Source organism: Pinus tabuliformis, chromosome 7 (assembly GCF_031772625.1).
Source record: "Pinus tabuliformis cultivar Carrire ecotype Pingquan chromosome 7, CPIR1, whole genome shotgun sequence".
NCBI classification, from domain to species: domain Eukaryota; kingdom Viridiplantae; phylum Streptophyta; class Pinopsida; order Pinales; family Pinaceae; genus Pinus; species Pinus tabuliformis.
The window spans coordinates 1,531,485,991-1,531,506,686 of NC_142293.1; the positions used below are offsets into that span (position 1 = coordinate 1,531,485,991).

Below are 20,696 nucleotides of genomic sequence, written 5' to 3' on the forward strand. Positions count from 1 at the left end.
TGTGTTACAGATGTCACATTCCAGGTATTCTATCATGTTGTTCAACCACTGTGTTAAAAGCGCATTTAGAAATTTCTTCAATTCAATGTTGATTGTGGCAATTTTTTCATTGTATTTGTGAAGATATATATATACTTAAATAAAAAAATGCACATTCTTATGTGCTCAAAATAAATGTAATAGAAGACAGTAATAAATAAACGACTTATTTGCATATATGCAGCAACTGAGACCCACAGCGCCACCCAGGGCCGCCCCGCCCCGCCCGACTGGCGGCGAGTCGATTCCGGGAATCGACCCGCCGTCGGTCGGGCGGGGTGGGGCGGCCCGGGGGTGGCGCTGCGCGGATCTAGACCTGCAGCGCCACCCCCGGGCCGCCCCGCCCCCCCCGATCGGCGGCGGGTCGATTCCCGGAATCGACCCGCCGCGGGTCGGGCGGGGCGGGGCGGCCCGGGGGTGCCGCTGCCGGGGGCATGCGATGTTCTTGGTAAACCACAGAGGTCACTGTCATATTTGCTTCAAACATATTGTGGAATATCTTCAAATAAAGTCTTTCAGCGTGCAGATTGGCGATTACGTCCTCTACCAGAGGCCATGGTCCAGTATGCACGTGCTGTGGCCCGGGCAAAAGATGAGAGTTTACATTTTATACTTTCTGATCAAGCAATATTTTTTCTGGCAAAGGCAACACCTACTAGTCCAAAAAAGATTTATAGTACAATTTCTGCAGCTGATTCTATTGTGTAGTCCGTCACCGAGTCTTCTTTCATGACACCAGTTCCTTCACCATCTCCTGTGGTCTATATGCACATAAAAGATTTATGCAACCTCCTTAAAGAGGATGTTGTCAGCAAGAACGGTAATTTGCAAAAAGATATTGCATGTGTGGGAGTTAAACAGGGTAATTATTGTGGAAACATGCAAGTTGACAACTGGGAGGGGCATACAGCAGGAAAATCTTCTAGGTTCAATTCAAAGAGGTTAATGTTCTCTGAGGCAAATCGAGACAGAGTGTCAAAACGAGGCAGTAAGGAAGCTTCACGTGCACAGTTTGTGCGGAAATTTTCGTGCAAGTCACCTGTTTATCACAATTGTAGAATCTATGCCAGTGATGGTCGCCTACTTTGTTATTGCGATCAGAGAAAGCTTGATTGGTATATTCGTCGGGATTTGGCAGAACTTATAGAGGATGACCCTCCAGCTGTAAAACTTCTTTTTGAGCCCAAAGGTCGCCCTGAAGATGAAAACAATGAATTCTACATTCAAAGCAAAAAGAACATGTGTGTTGGTTGCGGAGAGAGCAATCATTATTTACGGTACAGGATCATTCCGTCTTGCTATAGGATGCATTTTCCAGAACATTTAAAGAGCCACCGGTCACATGATATTGTTTTGCTTTGTGTTGACTGTCATGAAATTGCACATTCTGCCGCTGAGAAGTATAAGAGACAAGTTGCTACTAAGTTTGGAATTCCTTTGTTTGCAAGAAAGGTAGTAGATTCTAGGAATAGTCAGGGAGGAGTCAATGGAGCTGAATTTGTTGCAGATGGTGGTGAAAGAGGTGTTTCTCCTTTACAATTGAGAATTGCTGCAATGGCACTCTTGCGGCATGGATAAACAATGCCAAATGAACGACGTGAAGAGCTTGAAATGGTAATCAAAAATTATTACGAAGGTACGAATATTACTCGGGAAGGCCTAGAGGCTGCCCTACTTGTTGGCATGGGTCCAAGGGAGAAAAGGCGTTTAAGCAAGAAGAAAGGTTTGGTTTTTAAGCAGCTTGGCATAAATTCTAGTTCTATGGACAGTAGTGGTTCTAAAGGCAACGAAGTTGATAGCTCTCCGTGGAGAAGTACTTTGAGCACAAAAGGAACAGATGCAGAATTAATTTCATCCACTGTTGTGGAAGAGAATTTGCCAATATATTCATTGAATATTGAAGCCGACATGGTACGCTTAAGAAGAATACTTTGAAACCCCGGATACAACATGAATATTTGTAAAGATAAGTTTAAACGAAAGTATGGAAAATTAAGCTGCTGCATACAATGCAATGGAATCAAAGATATAGTTTATTATATTTTTACAGCAACATGATGGATATGCGTGAAGATATTTCTTTTGACATGAGAGATATTGGTTTTTAAAATAAGGAATATTGTTCGAGATAATTAACCGAAAAAGTTGCCCTTGTTTAATAAATTTATATATTAATAATATGTTTATATGTATTGATATAAGAGGTTTGATCTTGGATGGTTATTTTTTATGTCTCTTCACACATAACGCATAACAAATACATTTGGTTTAAATGATATGTCGGCTTGTAAAAGGTTACCTATTATGTTATGCATGTTGCTTGTACATCTTATTTGGTGGTTGTTCATTTATCATTAGAAAAATAAAGAAAAACCTTTATGTTCTCACATCTAAATTTTGTTTCACCATTTTGGGTATTAAACACCTTGGAAGGAAACACATGTGAATGATAAATCCTATAATAGTATGCTTGACATATATATTACTAATATTACTAATTTTAAATTAGTTTTTCTTTCAATTTTTCTTAGCTCTCATGTATTACTTTCTTCGACTCAGATATTTTTCTCATTACATTATATTAGTTATAGTTGATACTTTTCAAAAATAGCTTGAAAGCCTTCATTCATCATATTATGTTTATGTGTGTTAGATAGAAATATCTAGAACAATAAATTCACTTAGTATTAAAAACAATCTACACATTCATTTACACATTTTTTTTATGTTTTCAAGAGTATTTATATGTGTGTGTGTGTATGTGTGTTTAGTCTGTGGATAATGCAGGCTTAACCTAGGGCTTGCAGCAATCTTCAAGCCTATTAATTAGCGTTTATGATTGTTCTCCTTTGGTTCAATGACTTATGGTTTGTTTATTAACCTCGATAACTAACCTAACCCAAAGAAATATTACATTCCTCTTTTGATTTCATAATTTTCAAATTACAAAACATTAATACATTGGAATAACCACAAGCATAAAAAATAAAGACAAAAATCAGAAAACAAAAATACATGTTTAACATTCATTCGCTTATATGAATAAATGACTTGGCCTACCGCAAAACCACAGTGAATAGAAAGATGCTCTACCCAACCAATGGGAACTGGTACCTGTACTGGAACTCCCCCTGAGCAAATTTTCTTTTTGTTTTGCTAAACTAAGAGTTGTACCTTCTATTTCATTAAATCGGAAAAAAAAAATACATAAAATACAACAGTCCCCAAGGAACTTTGGGCTAAAGAAATATCAAACTGCTTAAAGCCATAGACCCACAAACAGAACAACAAAACCCTCAAAAAGGAAGAAATTGCATTGCAATTGAGAAAGATCCATTACAATGCAATTTCATTCAGCAAAGAATTAATGCTCTTCAATTTCTTCCAGATGCAATGCAAGAAATTGGGTTGAAGAAAGGGGACTTTAGTGAATCACGTGTGGCAAAAAAGGCAAAGGAACCCCAACCACCATTACATGGAATGTATGGAAAGACATATATTGGGAGATTTGCAGACATCAAAGACCCATTAGAAGAGGAAAATGAGCAAAATGAAACAAAAAATATTGTGGAAGAGGACAATGATGAAACTCTAGAGGACGAAGAGTTTGGATTACGTGACATTGTTGATTAAATTTAAGTTATGCTTGTAAATCAAGATTTGCAATGTTTTGACTTTGACATTTTATGAGAAGAATAAACACTCAATTAGGGTTGTTATACGTTCAATATTGGTAATATGCGATTTTTGCATTGATTTTTAAGTTAATCATTATTTTTTGAAAAAAAAGTAGTTATTATTATCTTTTTGACATGAAATTCATAAAAAAAACTATTATTTGACCATTTTTAGTTAATATTTTTGTATAAAAATTGTGATTTTGACATGTTAATTCTAGCAAAAAATTATCAAAACGTTTAGTTTTTTTGTTATATTTATGTTAAAAATGGTTATTTTTTATGTCCATTGTTAAAAAATGTTGTTTTTTAGAAACAATTATTTCATGTGGATTGAAAAATTAATTAAGGATGTCTAAATATGTAGATTATCTAAAATTCAAACTATCGACTTTCTAATTTAAAAACGCAAAACAATAAAAACCCCACTAAAAAAAAAAAAAAATTAAGATAGAGAACAAGAAAATATGAATACAATGACGACTTCAAAAACTATCAAATTTAGAAAATAATTTTTTACATTTCACACACTAGGTCTTTAAAAAAAACGGTCTTTCAAAAAATAGGTCTTTTAAAAAAAGGGTGTGATGCATAATACTCACTTTTTAAAATCAGGATGAAAATCACTACCATTCACTACCATTCTAAAACTTAATGCACATGAAAAAAATTAAAGTTCCAAAAACCATGTTCTAAAAAAAACATGTGTATTCTGCATCAACACTTTTGAAAATCGGGTCATTTTTTTGCCACCTCTACAAAACGGGTAACAGTATCAGTTCCCGTTTCAAAGTTTACATTGTTAGTTTTGTATGGGATGTGAAAAAAGTGTGGGATGTTAAGTTGAAAACAAATATCACAGTGGAATCTATAGTATCCTTCATTATAGAGTGGGTCCATTACTATTCTGTTAACACCATATTCGGCCCACCATTTCTGTAACCAGTCACACTATTGATTTCTTTGCATTATACCCGTTGTACTAAATTTTAATTTAGTATAATGGGTTTCTTCTTTGTCATCTACATTAAGGAAATCCCACTATAGTTGTTTGTATGCTGCAAAGTCATATATTCTATCCAGAAAAATAAGCTTAGGATCTCCTCCTGGCCATAATGTAGAGGTCTGAGTAGGCATGGGCCACGCCAGATTCCTGGTTCGATGAATGCAGAAATATTTTTCATAAATTCCGTTGTAGATTCCTCCATGACACCATATACCTGAAATATCATTAAAGTCTCTTTGAAGAGCATCTTTTGCATATAAGGCATCCCTTTTTGCCTTTGTGTAAATCATATCATGTATCCATTTACTCCCTTTTGGATACACTCTTCTTTCTGGTACAAGATGTTGAATGTCAGTATGTGCTTGCAGATTAGCATCTAGTACTTTTGTATTTCTCAGCTGCCATGTAGGCTTCCAATTTTCTCTGTATTCTTCCCAGTCCTAGTTGTCTGGTATAGTGCGCAGGACTTCTTGTTTCTGCTCTTGGTCCCATTCTGTAACTATGACCATGATATGTTCCTGAGATTGGATAAACTATCTACTAAGAAAATGTAGGAGACAATTTTTTGTGCCCTTTATATGTTCAACTTGAAAATCGAAGATAGAAAAGAGTGCTTGCCACCTGGAAAATTTTGCCTCGCCTGGTTTCTTGATGTCCTTAGTTAATACCTTCTATAAGGCTGAAGCATTAGTTCGGAGCAAAAACTGTCTGTTTATTAAATAGACATCAAATTTGCTGATGTAGTTCCATGCAACTTTGAATTTTTTCTCAATTGTGGAGTAATTCTGCTCAGCGGGATTCTAGGTGCCAGATGCATACTAGACAACTTGTTCAGTGTCATCTTTTCTCTGCTTTAGGATTCCTCCCCATCCTATATCACTGGCATCTGTTTCAACAATCTTTAATGCATTGTCGTCAGAGACATATAGAATAGGAAGAGATTTTACCTTGTCTTTGATGTTCTGAACAGCTCTAGTGTGTTTTTATGTCCACTGAGGTGGATTCTTTTTAAGCCTTTTATTTAATGTACTCATGTCAGTCGCACAATCTTGATAAAAGTTACTGACATAATTCAAACAACCCAAAAACCTTTGAAGCTGGTTTTTGTCTATAATAAAATCTAGAAATCTGTCAACAAATTCAAGCGCATGCTTTTATAGAGAAATTTGGCCATTGAAAATAGTATGGCCGAGAAATTTGATAGTAGTTTGGAAAACTTCTATCTTTTTCTTACTTAAAACTAGACCATTATGCTTTACCAGCTGCTTAAATGTATGAACATACTTGAAATGGTCTTGGATGTTCTTAGAAAAGATTAGAATGTCATCAATGTAAACGTAAGAGAGACAAGCTATTTCTTTTGGGGAGCAAGGAGTGGCTCCAATGCTCCACTATTAGAGCTAGTGATGGTTGTTATATCCATGTATCATGGGAATTTTACTTCATACTTGAAGCTTGAAGGGCAACATGTTTTCATGCATGGATTGTTAATATTTGTAAGATTGTCCTGTGAATATTTATGGTCCATATTTTCTTTCACATTTACTAAAGTAGTTGAACATTTTTGTTATTTTAGTGCTTATCTAATTGAAAATGTGTTGTAATTCTTGTAACAATTGTCACATCTATGTGGAATATTCTTCTCGATGTTAGGCAGGGATCTTGTCTCTTGTGTGCACCTCTACTAGGGTTTTACAATTACCTTTCTCTTAGAGGCTCACATTCCTTCCTCCACAGTAGAAGAACGTGGATACACCTACAACCGAACATTCACCAGGCACACTTACTTTTTTTCCCAAAGGCACATATACTCTTCTCTTTCTTGCTGACAGTTAAAGCCACGAAAAATCTATAAGCAAAATATCGCAACCAGAATGATACTGTAGATGGGGCTCCTATTCCAAAAGGTGTGTGGTATAATTGGGGCTTCACATCAGGGATACCCCCTTGGTTGATGGATTTCGAGCACCGCCAATTGCGAAATGGTACATGAGTCGTCATGTTGCTCTATTGTCAAGTAATTATTTGTGTATGGAGTCCCAAGTACTGGACAAGTAAAGGTGGAAATTGTCATAGTTATAACCTACCATGATTCCCCAAGATTCCAGGAGAAATGATCACAACCAAGAGACAATGTAACTAGAGAGAGATTCTATGTTGGGTGGGGGAAAAGGAGAATTTGGTTATAGTTAAATGCAAATGCTAGAAAGAAAAGAAAGAAATACTCCTGTAAAAATCCAAGGTACAAAAAAGAGTGATTGGACATGGAACAAGTAGGACATTCCTAGACTCTACATGGGGAGGAGGAAAAATATGAACAAATGAAGATGATATTACTAGTAGTAGAGAATCCTCTTGCTAAGGAGGGAATTTTTGTGGTTACAATTCATTGGTTGGGAGGAAATTGCTAGATCCTACTATATTTCCAAGTGTTCAAATAGGTAAAAAGGATATTGTAGTCATTTTTTTTATCAGAGAGGTTTGGTTTCAAAACATGTAATTAATATTAATGTTTAGCATGTGGGTGTTTATGCCAATAATGAACAAGGAACAATACATTGAATGACTAGAGGAAGAAAACCAAGTAATTAGCATGCATGAGTAAATTTATAGAAATTATTATGAATGCATTTAACTATTGAAAACAAGTAATGCATGGATACATGCATGTTTCATAGTCAATGAAGCGAACATATATAAATATAGGATGATATGTTGAATAGAGAAAATATAGGTATGTATATTTTCTTTATAAGAGGAGGAATATTCCTCAATGAATTATCTAAAACATCAAATTCAAATATGATAGTATTTTGGACAAGTACTACTACTTTATCATGAACATGGAGTATGTGGAAACTCTATAGAGGATTTTATTTCAATATACCACATAGTCAAATAGAGATATTTAAGCATGTTACACATGCATTACCACTTCGTTAAGTAAAACCCACTCGATAGGTGGCTTCATAATTGAATTGTACATGTATCTCGCAACTACCCATTTATCCACAAATTTTGCTAAGAAATACTCTAAATCTTGACTTTGGTCAAATATATAAAGGAGGAAAATTTGAAATAAACTATGAACTATGTGATATGAAGAGTATCTAATTTTAAAACAATGAAATACTGAACAAATTGAAAATAATAACCATACGTATTCCCGATTGAGGAGTGATGCTGAAATATTTCTAGAATAAAATCAGTTACAGAGAATAAATGCATACATACATAATAATATAGTCAAAATACTTTCTTAAATCATTTAGATTAATCGTGCATAAATTGTGGGTTCAAGTATCCTAGACATAAAAAAATTGAGTATAGAATAACCTAGTGTATGAATATTTCCAAAACAAGTTGTGTATGCATACTCTGTAGTCTCATTGAATAAATTGTTCAAAAGACAAAGTAATAATTTAATAATATTGAATCCTTAAAACTAAAAATACAACTCGAGATCGAGTATGCATAAACCCTAAGAAATAAAGCTCATAAGAAGTACTCATGGTAAATCATCAATCAACATCATTCACTTTATCCTTTAAGTACTTGCGGAAGAAACATAATGTTCAGGGAGGGTTCTTATGAGGAGTGATAAACCAAAAGTATTGTTGGGATTTGGAGAACAATCTTGTTACAAAACAATCATATAAATTTATGTTAGTAAGCTCACCATAAAAACATAAGCCATAAAATAAATTCTTGAATCCAAAAATTTGACAACAAATAACTTCTTGAAAATATGTAGATTATTAGGGAATTGAGTATATAGTTGGAACCCTTACCATTGAACCAAAAAATAAAAGGTTTTCAAGTATGAAACCCTTTATTCTAAATTAAGCTAAAAGTAACCCAAAATAAAAAAGAAGTATTCAAGGAACAAAGAATAGTAAAAGGAAGTGTGGTGTAATACCTAGTACAAATTATCTATGTCCATGGCCAACTTAGACCTTAACCAAAAAAGGTTATTTCAACAAGTGATTTCCTTTATTCAAAAATCTAAAGAAGAATCCAAGCATGCAACCCTTATAATTCTTCCAATCAGAAAACCATGGAAATAATTCAAAAGAAGAAATGCTCGCATCAACTTTCATTGAAACTTTGAGAGGATAACAAATAAGAAAAAACATGTTATAAAAAAAAGGTTGAATGCAATAATTAAGCTATATACCTTTCCAAAGCTAATAGTTAAAACATCATGTGGAAATGGCAGATAGCAAGGTATTTTTATTATGTTCTCTAAAATATCTGCATTATCCAAACAAAGTGTTTTGCATCAGGCTATCATTGAAAGGATCAACGTAAAACCTAAAAACTCCCTAAATAAAATCATTAGTTAGATTTCTTTTCCATTTGCATGATAAACAAAGTAATAAAAAATTCAAACCTAGGAAACAAAGCCTCTGTAGCATAATTCATCAAATAGGCTATGAAAGGTAGATTATTTTCGAGTTGCAGTTAAAGACATCACCATAGGGTGAGATGAAAATAAAACTCTATTGAATCATAGTATAATCAAACACTAGTGTCAGGCGGAAAGAGTCGATAGTGCGGACACAACCAACCTCCCTAGGAGCCTAAGACTCTCTAGTGACAAACAAGACAAATAAGAGCAATCCTTCTCTAAACATGCATTTACTATATAAGAAATCAAGTGTTTAGATCCTACCTGTAATCCAACGCTGTTGTAGCAGTCCAGCCTCACTGATCCGGATGAGCTCCTCCTTCACTTTGAAACCTGCATCCACTAACAATCAAACGATTAAATAGCACTTGATAATCTCATAGAATAAAACATATTTAACACATAGACCAAGGAGTACATGAAAAAACTCATAAATAACAAGTTATTGAGAAGAATGGACTCATTTGCATTAATAGGAAACAAAAGGAACAAATACAACCTGAGCCTTGGTGTTGTGCAAGTCCCTCCCAGGGTCCATCAAGAGTTCTCCTTTACTTTGACAAAGCTCACCCACTTCCAAATAGAACAAGCAAAGATGGTAATCTCTCCTCACAAGCTTCTAAATGGGAATCCTAATTCCAGCAGCATCTACCCTTAGAAATGTATAGCTTCCAACCTCCCCTCCTTCTGGCCCAATGCCTGTGTTTATAGTGCTCAAGAGGAAGTTATTCAGGTCCACCATCAATGGAATAATCCCCTCTTTGGATGGGATAGCTACCTTATTGATGGGATAAGTTCCTCTTTGGTAGGGGTACATGAACCATCTGGAGGCGCTCAATACACGTCGAACAACCTTCTAGAATGCTCTAGAAATGACCACAAGTAACTTTTTAAAGATGAAACTTGCGCATTTTGACCTTTACAGGGGGACACACCTGCCCCTTTACATACAGAGCGTTCAAGGACGCAGCTTTTGTGAACATTGGGTGCGTACCCGCAGGTAAGGTTGAGAGAACCTGCGTACCTAGAGATAAATACATTTATAAAGACTTTCTCTCTTTTTGGAGTTTGACATGGAGAGCAGAGGCATAAGACTTGCCTAAGAGGATAGCATGACTGTTGATAGATCCATACTAACTGTAAATAGCCACGGTGACATTTTTTAGTGTAACAGATTGCCCCCTAAAGTGCGAAGCCTGTAATAGATTAGGGTTTTGTATTATCTAGGAAGGGTGAAGCGCTTTATCATTTCAAGGATTATCTCGTGGAGAGCCTGGTCAGAACCTGCAATTTTCAACACAAAATACATGTATAAGATTATATCATCACTGAGGTAGGCATTCCCATACTCAGATCAAAACTTTAACTAACAGACTAACTACTCTGATACAGGAATGATCTTGCAGTACATCATAATCATAGACTTTTGTAGACACAGTATGGGCGCAGCCATCTGCTTATGATTAGTCTACTTAGATAATGAATACAAAACTCCTCGCAGCCTGGATGGTGGAAACTAGATCCAGGGTCTTCATTTCTACTTTCTCGAATTGGTACGATTCTAGCCATGTGAATAAATGAGTTGATGTCGAACATGGTAGAAACCACTTGATTACCAGTCGATGATGTAAACTGTTAACAAGTGTGAGAGAGACCACCAGTAATGTCAATGGTTCTCAAAGTACCCAGTACAATCCATGAGATGTGAATGAATGAGTTGATGTCGAACATTTCACGGAATCCTTCGATTGAAAGTCAATGATGTAAACTGACGTCAAAGGCGAGAAACCTGCCATTGATGCATGCAGACTCCAAGGTACTGACTATTTCTAAGTCATCTCTCTAGATAATGTGCTGATGTCGATAGAAAGCGACCCGTTGCAGGCAAGCCCACAACACGAAATCATTTGTTCAAGTTGAAGAAATGTTGCTGTAAGGACTGACTCATAGATGGTCAAATGGATGATAAGTATTTTGCAGATGAAAGTTTTGCTTGCAGACCTCTTGAACACATAACGACACGACAGATGGCTTGGTGATGAATAACTCAAAGTTAATCCCCGGAACCCGGCTGAAGACTTTCAAAGTGGTTTGATCAACTGTGAGGTAAAGGATTTCCCAACCCAGGTGAATGAAAAGTTTCGTGTCCAAGAGTGGTAATAAAGTTTCTTCTGAGACAAAAGATAACAAATAGGCTCATTCTTCTCTCTTTTCCCCCACCATTTCTGGCAAGTACCTCTTTATTTTTAACAAGCTTGAGGAGGATAACATATGCTTGATTATAAGCTCATCCTTCGGATGAGTCCAACCTATTTTTGATTCGAACCCTAGGAAGGAGTGGTTCGTTCCTGTTTGTAATTGAACAGGTCCTTTACTGTGAAATTTTTAACGAGCCCAGTATAGGAGAAACTCGGCGTTTTTCAATTTTAGAGAGTCTAAAAAACTTAAGAAGACTCCAGGTTGAACTTTTTCGTAAATTTGTGTCCCCCAAGCCCGAAAAAGTATAAAATAATACCTGGGAGAACCGCTTGGTCTTGCGACCAAGGAGTACTTTCATGATTAGTGTCTCTGACATGAAAAGTAAAACGCGATCAAGGACACGTCGTTTTATTTCCGTATCGAGTTTGAAACGACAAAAACCCGGCAATCTTTTCTTGATTTTACGGTCAGAAAAGAGCTATAAGGGGACCGTCTTTTAATTCCGTTTTAACGAGTGTAAAAGAAACGCTCGGCAATCTTTTCATGTTTTAGGAGTAAAAAAAGAGCTTAAAAGATGACTCTGAGGTTTCACTTTTTCGTAAGTTTTAACGAGTTCGAAAAAATGATAAAAATGTACTCATGGTTTTCATTTTTTCGTAAGCTTTAATGAGTTTGAAAAAATGATAAAAATGTACTCATATGGCCGACTTTCAATTTAATTTACGAGCAGGAAAAGACGGAAAGAACTCGGCATTTTCATTTGTTTTACGATAATGAAAGATAGCAAAATAATCTCGAGATTTTCATGATTTTAACGAGTCTTGAAAATAGCTGAAATCGACTCGAGATAGGTTTTATTTTTACAAAAGCTTGAAACAGATAAAAACTATGCTTCAAAGTAGTTTCATTTTTTCACAAGCTTGAAACAGAGAGAAAACTATGCTTGATGCCCCCTAAGCGTAACGGCTAGAGCGCATGCCCCCCCAGCTTCATTTCATTCAACTATGGTGGATGAAATGAAGGTTCAAGTACGAGATCATTTGAAAGACCCGACCTAAAATTACGTAAAAAACTGAAATAACTAACCGAAATATACAACCTAACATTTATGAGATCTAGTCAAACTCGCGACTCAATTAGAGGAGGATTTGTTTCATTTTTTAACGAGCTTGACACAGGAAAAGAACTATGCTTAGATTCGGTTTCATGTTTACGCAAGCTTGAAACGAAAAACTATGCTTGTTATAAGCTCGCATGCCCCCAGCATAATGACGCAAAATGAGGTACATGCCCCCCAAGCTTCATTGCATTCAATGAGGTGAATGGAATGAAGCTTTACTTTCAAGACCTTGGAAAGACTTGTGGGAGTTGTTTCATTTTTTAGTGAGGTTGACAAAGGAAAAGAACTATCCTCAAAACCCTTGTTTCATTTTTTAAACGAGCTTGACACAGGATAAGGAACTATGCTCATGACTACTCTCTACAATCTACCTAACAAAAACTCTACTCTAAAAACCTTGATTCATTTTTTAACGAGCTTGACACAAGACAAGGAACTATGCTCTAAAATACTTGTTTCATTTTTTAACGAGCTCGACACAAGACAAGGAACTATGCTCATAAAAACCTTGATTCATTTTTTAACGAGCTTGACACAAGACAAGGAACTATGCTCATAAAAACCTTGATTCATTTTTTAACGAGCTTGACACAAGACAAGGAACTATGCTCATGAAAACTCTCTACAATCTACCTACTTAACCTACCCTTGTTTTATTTTTTAACGAGCTTGACACAAGACAAGGAACTATGCTCAAAAAGTTCGCATGCCCCCAGTATAATGATGCAAAGCGAGGTACATGCCCCCTAGGTTTCATTGCATTCAACCAGATGGATGAAAGGAATGAAGGTTTACTTTCAATATTTAACTTGAAAAGGGAGTTGTTTCATTTTTTAAGGAGGTTGACACAAGAAAAGAACTATCCTCAAAACCCTACTTGCTACAATCTACCTACATATCCTAAAAAATCTACCTGATTCATTTTTTAATGAGGTTGACTCAGTAAAAGAACTATCCTCATGCTAGCCTGTTTCATTTTTTAACGTGGTTGATACAGGAAAAAACTATCCTCGTACACACTGATTCATTTTTTAACGAGGTTGACACAGTAAAAGGAACTTTCCTCGTGCTCCTTGTTTCATTTTTTAATGAGCTTGACACAAGACAAAGAACTATGCTCATGACGTCCAGTTTCATTTTTTAACGAGGTTGAGACTAGAAGAAACTATCCTCACTGCAGCATGTTTCATTTTTTAACGAGGTTGGTACAGGAAAAAACTATCCTCGCAACAGCCTATTTCATTTTTTAACGAGGTTGATACAGGAAAAACTCTCCTCGTACCTGATTCATTTTTTAACGAGGTTGACACAGTAAAAGGAACTTTCCTCACACTCCTTGTTTCATTTTTTAACGAAGTTGACACAGTAAAAGGAACTTTCCTCACACCATTGATCATGGTTTCCAACTGGAAGAAAGACATGTCAATGGACACACCTTGATCATGGCTTCCAAAAGGTCTTCATCCGAAGGAAGAATAGTTTTTTGGAAGGAAGGACTCAAAAGGGATAAGAACATCGTGTTCAAGTAATCCCATAGAGTTTTCCATGTCAATTACCAGATCTAAATCAAAGGAAGATGAGCAAATAGTGAGAGGCTCACTTACATCGATAACTGAAAACATGGGACCAGTTGCCACATAATTAACCCGTGGCAGGGTAGATACCACTTTAGAATCAGGAACATTTAGGGGTGTCATATTATTGGTAGTTGAGACAAGACTAGGGAACGAAAGCTGGTCTACAGTCACAGTACTGCCATTGTGAGGAAAAGACATCACGCGAAAGAGTGTCGATACGACAGCTTTCATTGTATAAACATAGTCTCGCCCAAGGAGTAAATTGAAATCCAAGGGACCTCGAACTACCATAAGATCAATACAGACAGATTTACCTTCCAAAGTAATAGAAAACTTAGGAAGGATCCCTAAAGGTTCACTAATGGTTCTGTTAAAAGCTTTCAGATTCTGCGTAATAGGCGCAAGATGAGGGGAACCCAAAGCTTTCCAAACAGTTGAGGATAAAATACTAACAGAAGCACCTTCATCTACCTGAGTACGATGTATGTCCCTACCACCAGCCTTGACAATGATTTGGAAAGGGATGAAGGAAGCAAGACGAGGTTCTGTCAGTCTATTCCAATCAAAGGAAAAGACCTCAGTGCTTGGAGGGGGTTCTGTAGAAACAGGTGAAATGCCCCCCGGCATAGAAGAATCTGATGTAACAAGAAGAACCTGAGCGGTATGAAGTTCACTCTCTGAAGGGAAAGTGGGATCGACCGAATGTGAAATTGAATCGACCACTTGATCAACTAATTGATCATCAACCTGAGTGACATGAGTTTCACTCTCCAATGGAAGAGTGTGATCGACTGTACTTGAAGTTAGATCAATCACTCCGTCAGTTGACGGTAGGTTGGGAGAAAGTTTACGGTAACCAGTTGGAAATTCTTGCTGTGGAACAGTAAGTTTTTCCAACAATGTTGAGGCTTCATCCATGTGAGGGCAAATGTGAGTTTGATGACTCCCTTTGCATAACTTACAAGGAAACCTAACTTTACCCTTTTTCCCAGGAACCTGACTATCACTGGTTGATGGATCAATGGAAAGTTGATGGGATTTTTCTGACCATACTTCCAAGACCTTTGGAATACCAGGACAATTGACAAGGAAGTGGTCACCCTTACAAAGCCTGCAAGGGTATTTGGGTTTACGGTGCATGTCGGAATTTTCCTCAACACAACTGACACTTACAGCCATGGTTGGCTGGTTGACTTTCTTATCTTGCTTCTTCTTCTTCTTCTTCTTCTTCTTCTTCCCTTTCTTCTTCTTCTTAGCCTCCTGGTTACTAGCATCAAGGCTTTTAACAGGCGAAGAGGAAGAAATGGAGGAAGAAAAATTAGGCGAAGAAGGTAAAGGGTCAACAGAAGGTTGGTGATGTTGAGATGGTGAACTCTGTTGAGGTGAAGCATCCGGTTGAGATGGAACAATTGGAGTATTTTGGGCCAACGAAGTTGAAAATAACCATATCGGTAAACCTATTGTAAATCCAGGTAATGACAAAGTAGCCATATAAGGAGGACCAACATTTCCAAAGTAAGTAAAAGTACTAGGATTCTCATTAGGAGGGGTTCCTAGGTTGGTAAATTCCGGAACATTTGCCATTATATTCAACTTCAGTGAATTTTATTAACAATTTTTTAAAACTAAAATTAACAATTCACAATTCACACCTAACAATTAAAATTCACGATTCACACCTATGGTCTCTAAAAGTCAAAACAAACAAATTAACACGCGCTATCAAATCTAGGAGTAAAACCAAACACAAACAGTAACCTTCCGGACCGAAAACACTAGTTGGAGATGAAACCCAACATCGCCGGATTCAGTACAGAAGTGGCGGGTGGAACAGTTACCCCGGCAACCTGCTTAATGAATAGACCGGCACAAGTTCCTCCACTTTAACCGTCTCGAGTGAAGTGAACCCCCCGGAAAATCCAAGTGAGTCTAGCCGACGTCTACTCCAGGTACAGTGGGATCTTCCCTCCACCGTCACCTTGGGTAGAAACCTAAAGATAATGGTCACTAAGGTTACCAATAGCAACAAATGCACCTGGGGGAACAGTCTACACTCCGACAGCACGCAAGGGCAGAGTATCAAGCTCAATCCCCTTGCCGGCTCCTTGACAATAATCCAAGGTTGACCGACAAGTGACCCCTGGCTCCTCGACAATGGTTAATCTGAGGTTTACCGTTTGTAATACGTGCGTGTCTGGCGTCGTTCCCAACAAGGGAGGATTGATCCCCTCACTGGTTCGGACACGAGCTCGTGCTTCTCCTTTAAGAGGAGCTTTCCCAGAGTACAAATGAAACAATTGGATTTATCCTACCACAAGATGAGCTACTTGTTTGGTTTTGCTGTCTTGGAGAGTTAATTACTCTCCTACTCCAAGACACTAGCCTGATCTATATTGGTGTTTCAGAGCCCTAGAAATGTAAAAATTACTAGATGAATTTTAATTAAGCGCTGTGTTATTAAGGATGTTATTACTCAAATGGGTAAATGAATATGAAACCAATGGTGTTATGACCCGACTCAACTGAATGAAATCGAATATGATAATGCAATCCTTTCAATTCGATGAATCCTAACTAGAGTAAGGAGAGAGTTTCCATTCACTTCCAACAATGCAAAAAATTGATCACTAAGAGAAAATATAACAAATTCTCTAATGCACTAATTTCATCAAGAAAAACTAATGCAAATCAATTCCAAACCATTTTTTTTTTTTTTTTTATTTTGTATAAATTCAAATCAAAGAAAACTGATCTAAATCTACGATTGATTTTTCAGAATGTAAACTATGCAATTGTAATCTAAGCACAATTCACTTGAAAAGTATGCAAATGTAATCTATGCACATTTTTCATTCATATTCTGAAAATGAGAATTCTAATTATGCAAATGTGATCTATGCAAGAGAATTCTCAAACACAAGACGATTCTAATGTGATCTAAGAACCAATCAAGTGCAAGTCGAGAAAATTGGGCGAAAGTTCCAAAGATCAAAAAATAAAAACACTCAAAGGCGATTAACACTCATACACAATTTAGCCCCCCCCGACGAATGAGGGGGAATTTTTTTTGCAAAAACGAAAGCAAAAAGATGCAAAATTGTGAAAGAACTGAGAGAAACCTCCAAGTAATGACCAAAGGAAATCAAATCAAGAATTTCTCAAAAAAGAGACTCAAAACACCCAATTGATGAAAGCTTAAAGCAGGAATGCCAATGAAACAAGCTTAGGTGAAGATCTTTGACAGGAGACTAATGGATCTGGGCAGTAAAAACTAAGAAAAAGCAAAATCTAAGAGGAAAAATGTAAAAAATGGAAATTTCTTAATTTTTAGCAGGGGACGTAGGCAACCACTTAAGCCAGGTGCGGGCCCGCTCTGTGCACACAGCAACAGTGCGTACAAGTACGCACTGTGCAATACTCAGAGGGTGCGTCCTACTAAAAAAACCAAGAAAAACTAAATTGAATCTAACCTTAAGCTAACCCACCCAAAAACAAAGTCACAGAGCCAAAAACCAGAAAATAAATGACTTTTCTCAGATCAAAGTTGCATACAAAGGAAAAGACTTTCACATCAATGGATTCCCCAGTGGAGTCGCCAATTTGTTAGGCGAAAAGAGTCGATAGTGCGGACACAACCAACCTCCCTAGGAGCCTAAGACTCTCTAGTGACAAACAAGACAAATAAGAGCAATCCTTCTCTAAACATGCATTTACTATATAAGAAATCAAGTGTTTAGATCCTACCTGTAATCCAACGCTGTTGTAGCAGTCCAGCCTCACTGATCCGGATGAGCTCCTCCTTCACTTTGAAACCTGCATCCACTAACAATCAAACGAATAAATAGCACTTGATAATCTCATAGAATAAAACATATTTAACACATAGACCAAGGAGTACATGAAACAACTCATAAATAACAAGTTATTGAGAAGAATGGACTCATTTGCATTAATAGGAAACAAAAGGAACAAATACAACATGAGCCTTGGTGTTGTGCAAGTCCCTCCCAGGGTCCATCAAGAGTTCTCCTTTACTTTGACAAAGCTCACCCACTTCCAAATAGAACAAGCAAAGATGGTAATCTCTCCTCACAAGCTTCTAAATGGGAGTCCTAATTCCAGCAGCATCTACCCTTAGAAATGTATAACTTCCAACCTCCCCTCCTTCTGGCCCAATGCATGTATTTATAGTGCTCAAGAGGAAGTTATTCAGGTCCACCATCAATGGGATAATCCCCTCTTTGGATGGGATAGCTCCCTTATTGATGGGATAAGTTCCTCTTTGGTAGGGGTACATGAACCATCTGGAGGCGCTCAATACACGTCGAACAACCTTCTAGAATGCTCTAGAAATGACCACAAGTAACTTTTTAAAGATGAAACTTGCGCATTTTGACCTTTACAGGGGGACGCACCTGCCCCTTTACATACAGAGCGTCCAAGGACGCAGCTTTTGTGAACATTGGGTGCGTACCCGCAGGTAAGGTTGAGAGAACCTGCGTACCCAGAGATAAATACATTTATAAAGACTTTCTCTCTTTTTGGAGTTTGACATGGAGAGCAGAGGCATAAGACTTGCCTAAGAGGATAGCATAACTGTTGATAGAGCCATACTAACTGTAAATAGCCATGGTGACATTTTTTAGTGTAACAACTAGGAAACTGAGTAGATTTCTTCAAACCCTAACCCATTGTCAAGAAGATCTTTGTTTGCAGAAAATAGGCACAATGTCATATGAAAAAGTTCGGGATGGTAGTCACTCAAACGAGTATGAGGCATCAAGCCATGAATGTTATCCAAATTCCATGGAACATGTATTTGTTGTCCATCTATGACCTCGTCACATGGATTGCTCAAAGAAGTAAACTACAGGTGTGACATGTAACCAAGGACCACTCATCATGAATTCCAAGGGTACTCAAGGATGGGGTTGGAAATAGCACAATAATATCCATCATAGGTTGTTGTGTAGGTGGCTTGGTGTACGGTTTGATACATGGTTGAACCATGACTCTCGTGGTTCACATTTAACTTTGCATAAAAAATAAATAAATTTAAGTATGGAATATACATTAGACTAAGGCAGAGGTTCATATACCTTATGACATGAGGGCTCAATGGTGATATAAGTCATAAGAATGAATCATGACGTAATGTGAAAAACAATAGATAACGTCATATGCGATGAAGAATAAATTTCATCACAATGTGATGCGCAACAAATGACATTAGGATGTGATGAACCTCAGATGTATTCATAATTGGACACAAAAATGATGTTGTAATGAATAAAGGAAAACTATTAACAACCATTTCAACCATGTTTAACCTAGTCAACCATGATCTTCCCTCATTTGATTGAGGTTAAAGTCCAGTCAACTATGATCATATGTGGTCAAGCATAGTTAATCCTTCACAACAAGGTCAACCATGATCAACATGGTTAAAATGACAAGCCATGTTAAACTAATATCCAATTTGGTAAAACCACAATCAAAATGGTTTACATGGTCAACATGTTTGACTGTGGTGAACTGTTGTTAACCATGATAAGCATGATCAAGATGGACAACCATGGTCAGCACGGGAATCATGGTTAGCCATGGTTGACCACAATCATCTATAGATTAATGTTGACAACCTCGATCTACCATGTTTAACCATAGTCAACAATATGTTGACCATATTGAACCATGGTTGGATAAGCTCAACCATGATCAAATATGGTACCAAGTTCAACCATGTTCAAACATGCTCAAGTATTTCCAACCGTGTTCCCATGCTCAACCATAGTCTATCATGGACAACCTGATCAATCATTGTCAACATGGTCAAATAATGGACAATTAACATTAACATAGACAATGTGGACTACTATATTCATGATTAACCATAACTTGACCTTATTTGACCATATTTAACAATATTTTGACCATAATCAACCATGTTCAAACATGGTCAAATACAGTCACCAACTTTAGCCATGGCCAACCTTGTTTAACCAAAACCATTGAAAACCATGGTTGACCATGTTTAACCACATCAATCATGATGTTCCCTCATTTAATTGAGCTCAAACACAATAAACTATGGTCATATGTGGTTGAAGATAACCAATTGTAGACAACAAGGTCAATCGTCTTCAACATGGTGAAGATGGTGAACCATGCTCAATCGAGGTCAAACATGGTGAAATGATCATTGTCAATTATGATGTACATGGTTGACCATTTTTTACTGTGGTGAACCATTTCCAACATGGCCAACCATGATTAACATGGGCATCATGGTCAACCATGGTGGACCATAATCATCTATAGCTAAATATTGACAATCTTGGTCCACCATGATTAGTAATAGTCAACCATATGTTGACCAAAGTCCACCATGGTCAAATAAGCTCAACCATGGTTAATAAAGATTAATCATGCTTAGACATGGTCACCAAGTTCAACCATAATCTACCTTGCTCAACCACGTTAAAAGAAGCTCAACCGTGTTCATCTATGCTCAAGCATAATCAACCATACACAACATGCTCAACCATACTTAGTACAATTGACCTATGGAAAACCATGGTCAAAATGGTTAACTCAATGAGAACCATGGAAAATTATGATAGCCATGGACAACATACTACCTTGTTCATGGTTAAACATGACTATG

General features: G+C 37.0%; 1 pseudogene; it reads left to right on the top strand.

Moving 5' to 3' along the window:
* The first annotated feature begins 594 nt into the window (after positions 1-594).
* The window catches only part of LOC149253676 (protein RRP6-like 3), a 63,905-nt pseudogene continuing 43,803 nt past the window's right edge, over positions 595-20,696 (top strand).